The sequence below is a fragment of the Suncus etruscus genome, chromosome X, assembly GCF_024139225.1.
Source record: "Suncus etruscus isolate mSunEtr1 chromosome X, mSunEtr1.pri.cur, whole genome shotgun sequence".
NCBI lineage: Eukaryota > Metazoa > Chordata > Mammalia > Eulipotyphla > Soricidae > Suncus > Suncus etruscus.
The window spans coordinates 119395774-119414187 of NC_064868.1; the positions used below are offsets into that span (position 1 = coordinate 119395774).

General features: G+C 42.0%; 1 pseudogene; it reads left to right on the plus strand.

Annotated features, from left to right (window-relative positions):
* The window catches only part of LOC125999028 (citrate synthase, mitochondrial-like), a 51059-nt pseudogene extending 40968 nt beyond the window's left edge, over positions 1-10091 (plus strand).
* The last annotated feature ends 8323 nt before the right edge of the window (positions 10092-18414 follow it).

The following is an 18414-nucleotide window of genomic DNA, read 5'->3' on the forward strand; positions in this document are numbered from 1 at the left end:
TCTCGGACCCACTGGTTATTGAGTATGAGGCTGTTTAACTTCCAGGTGTTAAAGTTTTTCTTCTGAGTCCCTTTGGAATTCACAAATAATTTCAGAGCCTTGTGGTCAGCAAAGGTAGTCTGCAAAATTTCTATACTCTTGATCTTATGGAGGTATGTTTTATGTGCCAGCATGTAGTCTATCCTGGAGAATGTCCCATGTACATTGGAGAAGAATGTGTATCCATGTTTCTGGGGATGGAGTGTCCTATATATATCCACTAGGCCTCTTTCTTCCATTTCTCTCCTCAGGTCTAGTATATTCTTGTTGGGTTTCAGTCTGGTTGACCTATCCAGTGTTGACAAAGCAGTGTTGAGGTCCCCCACAATTATTGTGTTGTTATTGATATTGTTTTTCAGATTTGTCAACAGTTGTTTTAAATATTTTTCTGGCCCCTCATTTGGTGCATATATGTTTAGGAGAGTTATTTCTTCCTGCTCTACATACCGCTTGATTAATATAAAATATCCATCTTTGTCCCTTACAACCTTCCTGAGTATAAAGTTTGCATTATCTGATATTAGTATGGCCACTCCAGCTTTTTATGGGTGTTGTTTGCTTGGATAACTTTTTTCCAGCCTTTTATTTTGAGTGTATGTTTGTTCTGACTATTCAGGTGCGTTTCTTGTAGGCAGCAGAAGGTTGGATTGAGTTTATTGATCCATTTAGCCACTCTGTGTCTCTTAACTGGTGCATTTAGTCCATTGACGTTGAGAGAAAGAATTGTCCTGGGATTTAATGCCATCTTTATATCGAAATTTGGTGTGTCTTTTGGTCAGTTTTGTCTTAGATTAGGTCTTTCAGTTTTTCTCTTAAGACTGGTTTTGAGTCTGTAAAGTTTCTGAGCTGTTTTTTGTCTGTGAAACCATGTATTCTTCCGTCAAACCGGAAAGTGAGTTTTGCTGGGTACAGTATTCTAGGTGAAGCATTCATTTCATTCAGTCTTGTCACTATATCCCACCACTGCTTTCTGGCATTGAGTGTTTCTGGTGACAGGTCTGCTGTAAATCTCAAGGATGCTTGCTTGAATGTAATTTCCCCTTTTGATCTTGCTGTTTTCAGAATTTTGTCTCTATCTGTGGGATTTGTCATTGTGACTAGGATGTGTCTTGGGGTGGTTTTTCTTGGGTCTCTTTTGGTTGGTACTCTTCGAGCATGCAGGATTTGATCACATATATTCTTTAGCTCTGGGAGTTTCTCTTTAACGATGTTCTTGACCGTTGATTCTTCCTGGAAATTTTCTTCCTGGGTCTCTGGGACTCCAATGATTCTTAAGTTGTTTCTGTTGATCTTATCATAGACCTCTATTTTCATCTGTTCCCATTCTTTGACTAATTTTTCCATTGTCTGTTCATTTGTTTTAAGTTTTTTTCCAATCTCTCCTGTTGTATGGAATTGTTATGTATCTCATCTTCCACAGCACCAAGTCTATTCTCAACTTCTGATACCCTGTCCCAGAGCTTATCCATTTTGTCATTCACTTCGTTTACTGATTTTTTCAGGCCTGTTAGTTGACATGTTATTTCAGTTTGGAGTTTTGTGATTTCTGTCTTCATATTTTCTTGATTCTTATTAGTGTTCTGTTCTATTCTATTCATGGTTTCTTTGAGTTCTTTGAGTATATTCCATATTGCTACTCTAAAGTCCTTATCTGAGAGACTGATTAGTTGGTTGGTCGTTAACTGGTCATCAGATTTGTCATCTTCATTCTCTATGTCTGATGCTGGCCTGTGTTGTTTCCCCATTGTCACACTTGTATTGTCGGTTTTTCTACGTGTTGTGGTGGTATTCATTGGTTATATGATGCAGGCAACACACTTCTCTGGCTCTGCCCTTTCTGGATGGGCCGACTTGCCCCCAAGGTAGGGGAGTCCTCTGTCGATGAAGCCTCACACAGGATCAAATCTTAGGCCCAAGCACGCAGCAGAGAAGACAGTCTGGAGAGAAATTCTTGCTTCTGTGATCCAGCACAGTTCTTAGTGTGGTTTTTTTCTTCTTGTGATGGTGTTCTTTTTTTAGAAAGAGCGCACAGCTGCGTAGCGAAGTGGAGGTAAGTGCCTTCTGGAGCCTCTTTTCAGCCCACTCTCAGGAGGTTCACGCAACAGGATAGCAGAGAGACACACACAGGCAGCACTCACAGTTTTTCACAGTCGGACCCCACTGGTCAGGCGTAGTTTTCACTCGCTCGCTGGGCAGCTTCAGAATGCTGTATTTTTGGGGTTCACTTCCCAGGACTCTGAGGAGAGTCACTGGCTCGCTGGGTAGCTTCCGAATGTAGTTTCTTTGGGGTTCGCTTCCCAGGGCTCTGAGGAGACCTTCCAGAGTTCAGGAAAGACAGAGAAGGGTAGGACAGGGCTCCCTTCCGGTGATCAGTTTCCTCAGAAGAAGCACAGCCGGGTGGAGACTCTGCAGGTAGAGCAATCAGCACTCTGCCTGAAAACCCCCACATGCAGCCATTTCTCACTCACTCACTGGCTCGCTGGGTAGCTCCCGAATGTAGTTTCTTTGGGGTTCGCTTCCCAGGGCTCTGAGGAGACCTTCCAGAGTTCAGGAAAGACAGAGAAGGGTAGGACAGCGCTCCCTTCCGGTGCTCAGTTCCTCAGAAGAAGCACAGCCCGGTGGAGACTCTGCAGGTAGAGCAATCAGCACTCTGCCTGAAAACCCCCACATGCAGCCATTTCTCACTCACTCACTGGCTCGCTGGGTAGCTCCCGAATGTAGTTTCTTTGGGGTTCGCTTCCCAGGGCTCTGAGGAGAGCTTCCAGAGTTCAGGAAAGACAGAGAAGAGTAGGACAGGGCTCCCTTCAGGTGCTCAGTTTCTGGTTCGCTGGGTAGCTTCCAAATGTAGTTTCTTTGGGGTTCGCTTCCCAGGGCTCTGAGGAGAGCTTCCAGAGTTCAGGAAAGACAGAGAAGGGTAGGACAGGGCTCCCTTCTGGTGCTCAGTTCCTCAGAAGGAGCACAGCCCGGTGGAGACTCTGCAGGTAGAGCAATCAGCACTCTGCCTGGAAACCCCCACATGCAGCCATTTCTCACTCACTCACTGGCTCGCTGGGTAGCTTCCGAATCTAGTTTCTTTGGGGTTCGCTTCCCAGGGCTCTGAGGAGACCTTCCAGAGTTCAGGAAAGACAGAGAAGGGTAGGACAGGGCTTCCTTTCGGTGCTCAGTTCCTCAGAAGAAGCACAGCCCGGTGGAGACTCTGCAGGTAGAGCAATCAGCACTCTGCCTGAAAACACCCACATGCAGCCATTTCTCACTCACTCTTAAATATACTTTTTAAAGCATTATCCAAAAAGTTTCCTGATCCTAGACTGTTCCTAGGAATAGAATCAGGATGCCCAAGATTTTGATACGACACTCAAATTGACCTTTATTGTCTAGTCTTTTATGTATTGCCTCTCCCCTCACCCCTGTGTCTCTCCTACCTCCTCACACCCAGGCCCTGAACCATTATCTTCCCCTTATTCAACCCTCCTTATCCTCAGTTCCTAATTGGGTAGACACCAAGACTGACCTTTTGCCCCAACACCACCATCCAGCTCCTCATTGAAAGACTCCCTCTTGGTCCCCAGCTCATGCCTCTACAAATAACTACAACCAACACACCTGTTGACCCATGTTTGGTGGCCCCTCATGCCCCCATCAAACTATGGACTGTTGCATGATACTGGAATCAGCTTCAGCAAAACCCCTAGTTCAAGGACAATATAGGGTTCCATAATGCTTCAAAACATGTCTCAAACTCAACTATCACCTGTTGTCTTCAAATGCCCTTGTTTTCTTGTTTTTCTTTTTAAAACATAAAAGGGTCACATGTATCTCTTTTGTATATCTCAGATGTACTCCCTTAACATCTATAACTCTTTTCGAATATCCTCATATAGTGACAATTTTGCCCACTAGATTAGTTATTTGATTGTTTGATTTTCCCCCCTGTGAGACCTGTTTTATAAGCAATACTGGTATAAGAGTAACTCTGTATAGATTTCACGTTTATACCAAGTTACGGGAAATGTTGGACTTTATTCTTGGGCCCCGAGATGCACCAACAATATCTTGTGGCATTGCTTCTCTTTTGCATAGGCATATTAAAAGGGGAAAATAATACATATGCAAACAAGTTCTTATCTAATAGAGATGGGAACACAAATTTGGTGATGTAATTAGGCCTTTTACCCTGAACATTGGCATAATGATTTGGCTCAGGCCTCAGAAGAATGGGCATAGCCCACACACACCTGAACAATGGATACCATCTGTGGAAACAACCACAATTGTCTTTAACATTACCAGGATCCAAGCCTCTACCAGGGAAGACCTACCACTGCTTTGGCATTGACTTACTCCAAAGAGTGCTCCCAACACACAGGTGACTCAGCAAAAGTCTGCATGCAGCGCAGATCGCTTCGCATTTAATGATATGCTGAAACTAGAGGATGCTCCACATCAGCCTGACATCGATGAAAGAAATGCACAGAATCCAGAGTCTTTAAATATAAGAGTCTGATACCAACAATAGCTAAAGTGTGAAAAAGTTTCACCGGGACCTTGAGAATGACTGGATTTGAATAGACTCTGGAACCCAGAGTCTGTCTTATGCCAATAAACTTCTGGGGTGAGGCCTTTTTGTAATCAGGTCAAGGATTTTTTTCCATTTTCTCCATTTTTCTGGACCTACGCAAATATTGGCAACTGCTACTATCACACCTTTACTATATTTTTTACTCTTATTATTTAAGGAAAAAATACAACTTACTGAACTTAAAAACAAATTACTGTAGTAGAATGCCTGTCTTGAATACAGGCAGGGGATGGGAAGGGGGGAGGGGGTAATGTTGCACTGGTGAAGGGGAGTGTTCTGGTTATTACTGTAACCCAAATATGATCATGTTACTTAAATAAAAATATATTTTTTAAAAAAGATCTAGGAATGTGAACCAGCTTCTGAGCTCAGGATATTAGAGAAGTGGTTGCATGGGTCAGGGATCACAAGGAAGTAGGAATTTTAGCCTCTGTGATGAGGTGTAGATTTTGTACTAGCATCCACACCCCACTGGGTTTCCATGCACTCAGTGATAGGGAGTTACAGGGAGTTTTACAAGGAACATCATAAGACCCTCTTTGCCTCTGGTATTATGTATAATTGCTTCTCCTGACAGTAAGAAGCTCTAGGCTTAAAGAATGTGCTTATTATCTGAGCTCTTTTTCTCTTTTTATTTTACCAGGAGCTGCCAAACCTGGGCATCCACTTCTACCTTTACCATCGGCAATATGGGGACTGAGTTTTATTTCACTAATACCTACAATCTTTTTTTCAAAAAGAAAATGGAAGAGAAAAAGAAAAAGTTCAGTAGCAAGTGTATTTGTTAAAATTATTTTATCTACAATAAACTTATTAAAACAATAGCAGAAGGTTTAGTAAGTTTTTTTAAGATAAGAGATAAAAATACAATAAAAAGGCATGTGTGTGGCAATTGTTGTTTGCATAGGTACAGCAGTATATGGGAGAAATAGAAAGGAAAAATCTTTGGCCTAAAAACAGGGAAACCTTAACCATAAAGTATTCTGGCATAAGATCAACTCTGGGCTCCAAGTATACTAAGTTGTCCAAACCCTGAGTCAGTCTCTTTGGTTCCAGTAAAAGCTCTTCACAATCACGGTTGTTGCTATCAGTTTTCTGTAGTTAGAGTTCCTGGTTTCTGTACAGATCCTATGTTGAAATCAGGGTGATGCAGAGCGTTTTCTGTTTTCATCTCACTATTAGGTGGCAAGGCAGAGAACCCTGCTCTGAAAGGTTGCTGCTGTTACCAAGTCGTCAGGGTGTCATATGAACCCTCTCTGGATTAAGTTGATGCCAGGGCAGCAGTAGGGCCTTCCTTGGTAGAAGTTCGATTCCTAGTGATGCTGTAGAAAACTGTGGTTATTTCCATAGATGGGATCCAATGTTCGGGGTGAATGGTCAATGTCCTATCTTCTTAAGCCCAAGCCAAGTAACTATGACAAGTGTTCCGGGTAACACCTACATTCTTAACCCAGCCAAAATATGTCTTCTTAAGTAGAGATGAAAGCTGTGGGGCTGGAGAGATAGCATGTAGGTACCTTGCAAGCAGAAGGATGGCAGTTCGAATCCAGGCATCCCATATGGTCCCCCGAGCCTGCCAGGAGCGATTTCTGAGCGTAGAGCCAGAAGTAACTCCTGAGCGCTGCTGGGTGTGACCCAAAAACCAAAAAAAAAAAAAGAAAGAAAGAAAAAGAAAAGAAAGTTGCTCAGGCACCATCAGAAAGGAGTGCATAAAAATTAGTCCATTGCTCCCCTAAGTAGGATAAAAAAATTTAGTGGATATGGGAGGGCGCATGTACAGTGGGGGTCTTCAGGGACAAATATCCAGAAAAAGAGAAGTGAGAATGCAATTCTGGTATTTAATAGAAGCTTATCAATCAGGTTCTAAACCTCCAAAGCAGCCAGAGGTTCCTGGAGATTAATTGCCTATATTAGTATTATGTCAGTGAGCAGGAATCTTGAGGTTCCTCAGTACAAATCCTCCTATCTTTGCAACTTTCCTTTTGGGACCTTTACCCCTGATGGAATTCCACCTTTCAGTAGGTTTTCTTTCCCTGACTGAGGTGGCTAGCTTGCTCAGGAGCAGTCTTTGTGAAAGCAATCTGTCATTTTTGTAGAGGAAAAACATGTAGTTTTCCTCTGCAGCAAGACCTTCTCTGATATTTGCCTTTATCAAAACTGCAACAAGTGCTTTGGCTTTATGTTTGTTTTTACTTTCTTGGACCCAAGAATTATCTTTCCAATTTCAGGACTAGTGGAGTTTGTTAGCTTACTTAAGAATGTGGCATTTTAGGGGCCAGAGCAATAGCACAGCAATAGGGCATTTACCTTGCATGCAGCTGACCCTGGATCGGCCTGGGTTTGATCCCTGGCCTCCCATATAGTCCGCCAAGACAGGAACGATTTCTGAGCACACAGCCAGGACTAACCCCTGATCATCACCAGGTGTAACCCAAAAACCAAACCAAAACAAAACAAAAAATAATGTGGCCTTTTGTTTCTTCTGGGTCAATTGGAGATTTCTGGATTGTTTTCCTAATGTGCAAAGTAGTCTGAGAGATAAATTTATTTCTAATAAGTATATTTCAGAACCATTAAAGTATAGATTGGTATATTTGATTAATGTTTCTGACAATCATTTGGGAAAAGTTGGGGTGGTTTATTCTGGACCTGTTTCACCTAGGCCACCTGATTTTAGCTAAGAGTCTTGGCTTTTGTCCTTATCAATTCCTCTATTATGCATTAGAAAAAGTGACAGAACCACCATTTTGTAGTCTTAGACAATTATTGTTTATTCCTTAGTGGGAAATTTAGTAGACACTACTATGCCTGTGTCTTTGGTCTCTGGTTCCCATATTTCTTCTACACCTACCTCCAATGAACAAATTTCTGCCAACATTTTCCATTTTTGTCATTGTCTCAAAGGCCTTCTTCTCATTATTTCACTCTCATCCCAAACTGCCCTTATTATGGATTGAGTGAGGTGAAGATTTGATAGCTTTGCTTGGTAATACTTTGCAAGGAAGTAGGGCACCTTGAGGCATTGGCAGTGATTAGAGTAGAAGTGCCACTGATCAGGAGGAAGAATAACTGCAGTGGCCTGAGAAGAGCTAACTATTGATTGTTATTTTCCCTGATTACCAGTAAAGCAAAATACACATGGAATACATGTGTTTTTCACAAAGACCATACTGGTAGTGCCTCTGGCTCTAGAATACAGTAGAAAGCAAATGGAATAGCCATCTCAGTAAAAAGACCAGACAGGTTCCTAAGTTGCCTTTCGGGCATGAGAATAGTGGGATCCAATTGTCTGGTTGCCTCACAAGAAGGCAGGTCTTTTAGCCTCCTAGTCATTTGGTTGGAAGAAATGTTGAATGCAAGCTGTCTAGTCACTTCAGAGGGAGGTGGGCAGTGAGTTTTCATTGATCACCAGGAGTGAGGGTGTGATTTTTTTTGCCTAGGAATGTATAACATAGAAAAATTGTATGTCGCGATGTTTCTTTTATTTACTCTTTGGGGAAAAGAAAAAAATTATTCTTAAGGAGATCTTGGACCACAATTATCTGTGTTCAGAGTTTACTCCTGGCTTTGTGCTCTGAGAACACTCCTGGTGGTATCCAGGGACCCCTATGCAATGCTGGTGGTTGAGCCATAATTTACTGCATGCAAAGAGAGCACCTAAATTCCTGTACTATCTTTGAACCCTGGCTCAGTTTGAAAATTGTCCCTGGTTTTCCTAGCCATAAATTTAATATAGAATTCTGCAGGTATAGCAGGGTCCAGCACGTGTTTCTTGCAATACTTGGGAGGTTTTTGGTGAAGTTCCTATAATAACTAGGACTTGGTAATTTCTGAGCATTTCCCCTTACATTGAAAAAATAGGTCTATTTGATAAAGGAGAGAATAAGTCACACTTTTGTTTTCCGGCCAGCCTTTATCACTGTCAAAAGGATCATCAGGCATAAGAAAATCAACTTGTCCCTTTCAACCTTGGGGCGACTTCTCGTGAGACTCCAGCTGCTCCTGTGCCTGTTGCAATTCTCTTTCCTTCTTCCCATCCAAGAAGACCCTCAAGTTTGCTTTCCTTGGCTCTACTCACTGTGGCCTACTTGCTCTTTGAAACCAAGAATGCGTCCTGTCTGGTTGTTGATGCCTGGAATCCCAGTACTTCCTCTGCAATTTTGAAAGATGTATTGTCCGGCCTGATACCCAAGGAACAGGCCAAAATTAAAAATTCAGACAACATGGCAAGACAGTAGTTGGTCAAATCATTGTTGATATGGTGTATGGTGGCATGAAAGGCATGAAGGGATTGGTGTATGAAATGTCGGTTCTTGATCCTGATGAGGGCATCCACTACTGAGGCTATAGTATCCTCAAATACCAAAGGCTACTGCCCAAAGCTAAGAGTGGGGAATAGCCCTTATCTGAGGGCTTGTTTTGGCTGCTGGTAACCAGAAAAATTCTAACAAAGGGACAGGTATTTTAACCTCAAAATAGTGGACTGAAAGGGCACCTCTGCCTTCTCATGTCATCACCATGATGGATAACTTTCCCAACAATTTGCATTTCGGGTCTCAAGACAGTAAAACCATTACAGCCCTCAACAGTGAAAGTAATTTTGGTGAAGCATACGCAGAGGGTATCAACAAACCAAGTACTAGGAGTTTATTTACGAGGACTATATAGATCTGATTGCAAAGCTGTGTTCTGTTGCATCAAAGATTTACTGAAATCTCTAACTGGAGGGCAGCAGCAATGGAGTCATTGACTCTAAGCTGGACAGGTCCCACAATTTCACCAATATGTTCGACTATACCGATGCTCATTTCACTGAACACATGCGCTTGTACCTCACCATCCACAGTACCACAGGAGTGGCAATGTAAGTGCCCATACCAGCCACTTAGTGGGCAGTGCCCTTTCAGATTCTTGCCTGTCCTTTGCAGCATGTATGAAAGGGCTGGCAGAGCCCCTCTATGGACTTGAAAACTGGAAGTGTGTGCATGGCTGACACACTATAGAAGGAAGTTGACAAAGACGTGTCAGATGAGAAGTTTTGAGACTACATATGGAATACATTCAACTTAGGACTGGTTGCCCCAGGCTATGGCCACGCAGTCCTAAGAAAGACATATCCATATTATTTATACCTGTTAGCAGGAGTTTTCTTTGAAACAACTTTCCCAAGGCCCCATGTTTAAGTTAGTTGCTCCGCTCAACAAGATTGTGTCCAGTGTTCTCTTAGAGCAGGCAAGGCAAAGAATCCTTGACCCAATGTTGAGATGCTCATAGTAAAGTGTTACTTTAGTACTAGGGCGTGACAGAGATGAATTAGTACACAGTCCTGTTTGGAGTGCCACAGGCACTGGGTGTGCTGGCACAGCTTACCTGGAGCTTTGCCCTGGGCTTCCCTCTAGAGAGGCCAAAGTCCAGGAACACAGATGGTCTGATGAAGTTTGTAGACTCTAAGTCCAGTAAAACTGAAGACTAGGGTAAAACTAATTACTAGAAAGTGATGGAACTTTAAAAATGTATACTTTGAGAGGCCTTTAAAGACTTTTAAATTGTATCCAAGACACTGATACTATTTTGAGGTTAATATAAATTAAGACTTTAAGATATTAAAAGTGACCCCTTCCCTAAACAGCTTCTTTCCTCTGCCTGGTAGGAGTTGCCCATCCATTGTAGAATGATCAGGACCAATGCAGGTGGTACATATTAGCTTTGCAATGCTCCCCCCTTCTCTAGAGAACATCTTGTCCCTTTTCTCTGGGACAAAACAGGTTGCAGGCAATCTGCAGTCATGTCAAAAGCTTTTGGTTTTATCTTTAATGGACCAGCAAACCAGGATTCTTCTGATTTCATAGGAATCATGTTCTGAGACCCGTTTTCCTCTTTGTACATGCAAAAGCAAAATCTGAACAAAATTTGTTGGTTAGCCAGGTGTGCTTTGGTCCTTTACTTTCTTCCAAAAAAGGTGATCAATAAAAGATGGCATTTATTGAAGTGGCACCTACTTTTTTAAATTCTTAAATGAAAACTAAGGTTCAGGATTGTTCTATTTGCCACTACTTTAACACCCAGGCCTTTCTGTACTTTTTCTACTTGCTACAAACCTCAGACCGAGGATGCTCTGCATCTTCACTTCAAACCTGAATGTGAGCCTGAGTGGGTGCAGTATTCTAGGCAAAGAATTCATTTCATTGAGTTTTGTTATTATGTTCCACCACTGCCTTCTGGCCTTGAGGATTTCTTAAGACATGTCTGCTGTAAATCTTAAGAATGCTCCTTTGAATGTAATTTCTCTTTTTTATCTTGCTGCTTTCAGTATTCTATCCCTATCTGTGGGATTTGTCATTGTGACTAAGATATGTCTTGGGGTGCTTTTCTTTGGGCTTCTTTTAGCTGGTAATCTTTGAGCATGGAGGATTTGGTTGCAAGCACTCTAGCTCTGGGAGTTTCTCTAAAATGATGTCCTTGACTGTTGATTCTTCCTAGGAATTTTTTTCCTGGGTCTCTGTAGCTTCAATGATTCTTATGTTGTTTCTGTTGAATTTATCAAAGACTTCTATTTTCATCTGTTCACATTCTTTGAGGGTTTTTTCCATTATCTGATCATTTGCTTTAAGGCTCTTTTCCAATCTCTTTTGTTGTATGGAGTTGTGCATCTCCTCTTTCAGCTCACTGATTCTGTTCTTAGTCATTGTTGGAGAGGCTTTCCACTGAGTCTTTTATTTTGCCTATCAAGATATTCAGTCCTGTTATTTCAGTTTAACATTTTTTTCATTTCTATTTTTATATCCTCTTGACTCTTATTTGTGGTTTGTTCAGCTCGTTTTAAGCTTTCTTTGAATTCTATGGGAATCCTTCATATTGCTTCTCTAAACTCCTTATCTGAGAGGCTAAATAAGTGGTTGACACTTTTTGGGTCATCAGGGCTTCCATCTTTATTTTCTATGCACGGTGGAGGCCTGTGTTGATTTCCCATTGTAGGTGGTATTTTCTACATGTTGTGCTGGGGCTTATTGGCTAAATATGTGCATGGCCACAAAGCAGAGCAGCCATGCTCATCTGTCTCTGGCCTTTGTGGGTGGGGTTAGCTCACCTCTGTTGCTGAGTGATCAGGAGCTCTTCCGGGACGGGTGGTTCATGAATGCAGCAGAGCCAGTTCCTAAAATGACATATTCAAAGTATTGAATAAAAAATATTCCCTACTTAGAGTCCACTATCCAGTAAAATGAATATTTATACTTAAAGGAGGGATAAGAACCATTTTAGACAAATAAGAACTGGCAGAATTTGAAACAACTAAACCAATACTTTAATATTTACTGAAAATTTTCTATTAAAAACAAATACTTGCAGAAACAGTCAGATTCCATACACATAAATATAAGAACAGCAAATGTCTAGAAATCAACTCAACAAAAAAAGTGGAATCCCTATACAATAACTTTATTTTTTTTTTTTTTTTTTTTATTTTTTATCTTTATTTAAACACCGTGATTACAAACATGATTATAGTTGTATGATTACAGTCATGTAAAGAGCACCCCCCCTTCACCGGTGTAACATTCCCACCACCAATTTCCCAGATCTCCCTCCTCCCCACCCCCCTACACCTGTACTCGAGACAGGCTTTCTACTTCCCTCATTCATTCACATTTTATGATAGTTTTCAGTGTAGTCATCTCTGCAACTGCACTCATCACTCTATGTGATGAGCTGCATGTCCTGAGCTGCACCTACCAGCCCTCATCTCTCTTGTCTCTGAGATATTGTTAAAAATGTCCTTCATTTTTCTTAAAGCCCATAGATGAGTGAAACCATTCTGCGTCTTTCTCTCTCCCTCTGACTTACTTCACTCAGCATAATAGATTCCATGTACATCCATGTATTGGAAAATTTCATGACTTCATCTCTCCTGATGGCTGCATAGTATTCCATTGTGTATATGTACCACAGTTTCTTCAGCCACTCATCTGTTGAAGGGCATCTTGGTTGTTTCCAGAGTCTGGCTATTGTAAATAGCGCTGCAATGAATATAGGAGTAAGGAAGGGTTTTTTGTATTGTATTTTTGTGTTTCTTGGGTATATTCCTAGGAGTGGTATAGCTGGATCGTATGGAAGCTCAATTTCCAGTTTGTGAAGGAATCTCCATATCGCTTTCCATAAAGGTTGTACTAGACGGCATTCCCACCAGCAGTGAAAAAGAGTTCCTTTCTCTCCACATCCCCGCCAGCACTGCTTGTTTTCCTTTCTTGTGATGTGTGCCAATCTCAGTGGCGTGAGGTGGTACCTCATAGTAGTTTTGATTTGCATCTCCCTGACGATTAGTGATGTTGAACATCTTTTCATGTGCCTTTTGGCCATTTGCCTTTCTTCTTTTTCAAAGTGTCTGTTCATTTCTTCTCCCCATTTTTTGATGGGGTTAGTTGTTTTTTTCTTGTATAGTTCTGTCAGTACCTTGTAAATTTTGGATATTAGCCCTTTATCTGATGTGTATTGGGTGAATAATTTCTCCCACTCAGTGGGTGGCCTTTGTATTCTGGGCGCTATTTCCTTTGAGATGCAGAAGCTTTTCAGCTTAATATAGTCCCATCTGTTTATCTCTGCTTCCACTTGCTTGGAAAGTGCTGTCTCCTCCTTAAAGATGCCTTTAGTCTCAATGTCCTGGAGTGTTTCACCTACATGTTGTTCTATATACCTTATAGTTTCAGTTCTGATATCAAGGTCTTTAATCCATTTGGATTTTACCTTTGTATATGGTGTTAGCTGGGGGTCTGAGTTCGCTTTTTTGCAAGTGGTTAACCAGTTGTGCCAACACCACTTGTTGAATAGGCTTTCCCTGCTCCATTTAGGATTTTTTGCTCCTTTATCAAAAACAAGGTGGTTATATGTCTGAGGAACCTTCTCTGAGTACTCAAGCCTATTCCACTGATCTGAGGGTCTGTTTTTATTCCAATACCATGCTGTTTTTATAACTGTTGCTTTGTAATACAACTTAAAATTGGGGAAAGTAATGCCTCCCATATTCCTTTTCCCAAGGAGTGCTTTAGCTATTCGAGGTTGTTTGTTGTTCCAGATGAATTTCAGAAGTATTTGATCCACTTCTTTGAAAAATGTCATGGGTATCTTTAGAGGAATCGCGTTAAATCTGTACAATGCTTTTGGAAGTATTGCCATTTTAATGATGTTGATCCTGCCAATCCATGAGCATGGTATGTGTTTCCATTTCCGCGTGTCCTCTCTTATTTCTTGGAGCAGTGTTTTGTAGTTTTCTTTGTATAGATCCTTCACATCTTTAGTCAGGTTGACTCCAAGATATTTGAGTTTGTGTGGAACTAATGTGAATGGGATTGTTCTCTTAATGTCCATTTCTTCCCTATCATTATTCGTGTATAAAAAGGCCATTGATTTTTGTGTGTTAATTTTGTATCCTGCCACTTTGCTATACAAATCTATTATTTCTAGAAGCTTTTTGGTAGAGTCTTTAGGGTTTTCTAAGTAGAGTATCATGTCATCTGCAAACAGTGAGAGCTTGACTTCTTCCTTTCCTATCTGAATTCCCTTGATATCTTTTTCTTGCCTAATCGCTATAGCAAGTACTTCCAGTGCTATGTTGAATAGGAGTGGTGAGAGAGGACAGCCTTGTCTTGTACCAGAATTTAGAGGAAAGGATTTTAGTTTTTCTCCATTGAGGATAATATTTGCCACTGGCTTCTGGTAGATGGCTTTGACTATATTGAGAAAGGTTCCTTTTATTCCTATCTTGCTGAGAGTTTTAATCAAGAATGGGTGTTGAACCTTATCAAATGCTTTTTCTGCATCTATTGATATGACCATGTGATTTTTATTTTTGTTGTTGTTTATGTTGTGTATTATATTAATAGATTTACGGATGTTAAACCATCCTTGCATTCCTGGGATGAAACCTACTTGATCAAAGTGAATGATCTTCTTGATGAGGCACTGGATCCTGTTCGCCAGGATTTTGTTGAGGATCTTTGCATCTGTGTTCATCAGGGATATTGGTCTGTAATTTTCTTTTTTGGCAGCATCTCTATCAGGTTTTGGTATTAAGGTGATGTTGGCTTCATAAAAGCTATTTGGAAGTATTCCTGTTTTTTCGATTTCATAAAAGAGCCTGGCCAGAATTGGTAGTAGTTCCTCTTGAAAGGTTTGAAAGAATTCATTCGTGAATCCATCAGGGCCTGGGCTTTTGTTTTTGGGTAAATTTTTGATTACAGTTTTAATTTCCTCAATAGTGATGGGGGTGTTTAGATATGCTACCTCTTCTTTATTCAACCGTGGAAGGTTATATGAGTTCAGAAATTTATCCATTTCTTCCAGGTTCTCATATTTAGTGGCATAGAGTTTCTCAAAGTATTCTCTGAATACCCTTTGAATCTCTGCAGTATCTGTAGTGATCTCCCCCTTCTCATTTCTAATACGCGTTATCAAGTTTCTCTCTTTCTTTTGCTTTGTGAGTTTTGCCAATGGTCTATCAATCTTGTTTATTTTTTCAAAGAACCAACTTCTGCTTTCGTTGATCTTTCGGATTGTTTTTTGGGTTTCCACTTCGTTGATTTCTGCTCTCAGCTTTGTTATTTCCTTCTGTCTCCCTATTTTTGGGTCCTTTTGTTGAGCACTTTCTAGTTCTATTAGCTGTGTCATTAAGCTACTCAGGTAAGCTCCTTCTTCCTTCCTGATGTGTGCTTGCAAAGCTATAAATTTTCCTCTCAGTACTGCTTTTGCTGTGTCCCATAAGTTCTGATAGTTTGTGTCTTTATTGTCATTTGTTTCCAGGAACCTTTTGATTTCCTCCTTGATTTCATCTCGGACCCACTGGTTATTGAGTATGAGGCTGTTTAACTTCCAGGTGTTAAATTTTTTCTTCTGTGTCCCTTTGCAGTTCACATCTAACTTCAGAGCCTTGTGGTCAGCAAAGGCAGCCTGCAAAATGTCTATCTTTTTTATTTTATGGAGGTATGTTTTATGTGCCAGCACATGATCTATCCTGGAGAATGATCCATGTACATTGGAAAAGAATGTGTATCCAGGTTTCTGAGGATAGAGTGCCCTATATATATCTACTAGGCCTCTTTCATCCATTTCTTTTTGCAGGTCTAGTATATTTTTGTTGGGTTTCCATTTGGTTGACCTATCAAGTGTTGACAAGCCTGTGTTGAGGTCTCCCACAATTATTGTGTTATTATTGATATCCTTCTTCAGATTTGTCAACAATTGTATTAAATACTTTGCTGGACCCTCATTCGGTGCGTATATGTTTAGGAGAGTGATTTCTTCTTGCTGTACAAATCCCTTGATTAGTACATAATATCCATCTTTGTCCCTTACAATTTTTCTGAGTATAAAGTTTGTGTCATCTGATATTAGTATGGCCACCCCCGCTTTTTTAAGGGTGTTGTTTGCTTGAATGATTTTCCTCCAGCCTTTGATTTTGAGTCTATGTTTATTCTGACTATTCAGGTGTGTTTCTTGTAGACAGCAGAAGGTTGGCTTCAGTTTTTTGATCCATTTCGCCACTCTGTGCCTCTTAACTGGTGCATTTAGTCCATTGACATTGAGAGAAATAATTGTCATGGGATTTATTGCCATCTTTGTGTAGAAGTTTGGTGTGTTTTTTGTTCTGTCTTGTTTTTAGAGTAGATCTTTCAGTTTTTCTTTTAAGGCTGGTTTTGAGTCTGCAAAGATTTTGAGCTGTTGTTTATCTGTGAAGCCGTGTATACATCCGTCAAACCTGAAACTTAGTTTTGCTGGGTGCAATATTCTTGGCGAAGCATTTATTTCATTGAGTTTTGCCACTACGTCCCACCACTGCCTTCTGGCCTTGAGTGTTTCTGGTGACAGGTCTGCTGTAAATTTCAAGGATGCTCCGTGGAATGTAATTTCCCTTTTCGATCTTGCTGCTTGCAGTATTCTATCTCTATCGGTGGGTTTCATCATGGTGACTAGGATGTGTCTTGGGGTGTTTCTACTGGGGTCTTTTTTAGCTGGTACTCTTCGGGCATGCAGGATTTGGTCACATGTTTTCTTTAGCTCTGGTAGTTTCTCTGTGATGATGTTCTTAACCATTGATTCTTCCTGAAGATTTTCTTCTTGGGTCTCTGGAACTCCAATGATTCTGAAGTTGTTTCTGTTGAGCTTATCAAAGACTTCTATTTTCATCTTCTCATATTCTTTGAGTAAATTTTCCATTGTCTGATCATTTGATTTGAGGTTTTTTTCTAATCTCTTCTGCTGTGTAAAGTTGTTATGCATCTCATCTTCTAAAGCACTAATTCTATCCTCAGCTGCTGTTAACCTGTTGGAAAACTCATCCATTATGTTCTTCAATTCGTCTATTGAGTTTTTCAGACCTGTTATCTGATCTGATATTTCAGTTTGGAGTTTTCTGATTTCTGTCTTCATATTCTCTTGATTTTTATTAGTGCTCTGATTTATACTTTCTTTGATATCTGATAGCAACCTCCATATTTCGTCTCTAAACTCCATTTCTGAAAGACTGCTTAGGTAGTTGGTCGTTGTTGGGTCATCAGAGTTTCCATCTTCATTCTCTATGGTTGAAGTTGGTCTGCGTAGTCTCCCCATTGTCTCGCTTACGCTGTGGGTTTTTCTACGTGTTGTGGTGGTACTCATTGGCGAGGTGGAGTGCGCGGCCGCGAAGCGCAGCGGAGCGGCCGCGCTCCGGCCCCCAAACACTCACCTCAGCCGAGGCAAGCCGTCAGGGGATGCCTGGGGAGGCCCCCAAGTGTCTGCCAAGCAAAGAAACCAGCACAATCCACAACTCCAACAGAAAACTCACAGCCCCAGCGAGACACGCCTTGAAGAGATTAATGCTGAATCAGGTCAAAGTTCCCAGGTTGATGCAGGCTGGGGGAGGTCCCAAAATGTCTGCCGGGCCTAGGGGTCCAGCAGTCAGCCTGATCTGCAACTCCGGCCCCCAAACACTCACCTCAGCCGAGGCAAGCCGTCAGGGGATGCCTGGGGAGGCCCCCAAGTGTCTGCCAAGCAAAGAAACCAGCACAATCCACAACTCCAACAGAAAACTCACAGCCCCAGCGAGACACGCCTCAGCCGAGGCAAGCCGTCAGGGGATGCCTGGGGAGGCCCCCAAGTGTCTGCCAAGCAAAGAAACCAGCACAATCCACAACTCCAACAGAAAACTCACAGCCCCAGCGAGACACGCCTCAGCCGAGGCAAGCCGTCAGGGGATGCCTGGGGAGGCCCCCAAGTGTCTGCCAAGCAAAGAAACCAGCACAATCCACAACTCCAACAGAAAACTCACAGCCCCAGCGAGACACGCCTCAGCCGAGGCAAGCCGTCAGGGGATGCCTGGGGAGGCCCCCAAGTGTCTGCCAAGCAAAGAAACCAGCACAATCCACAACTCCAACAGAAAACTCACAGCCCCAGCGAGACACGCCTCAGCCGAGGCAAGCCGTCAGGGGATGCCTGGGGAGGCCCCCAAGTGTCTGCCAAGCAAAGAAACCAGCACAATCCACAACTCCAACAGAAAACTCACAGCCCCAGCGAGACACGCCTCAGCCGAGGCAAGCCGTCAGGGGATGCCTGGGGAGGCCCCCAAGTGTCTGCCAAGCAAAGAAACCAGCACAATCCACAACTCCAACAGAAAACTCACAGCCCCAGCGAGACACGCCTCAGCCGAGGCAAGCCGTCAGGGGATGCCTGGGGAGGCCCCCAAGTGTCTGCCAAGCAAAGAAACCAGCACAATCCACAACTCCAACAGAAAACTCACAGCCCCAGCGAGACACGCCTCAGCCGAGGCAAGC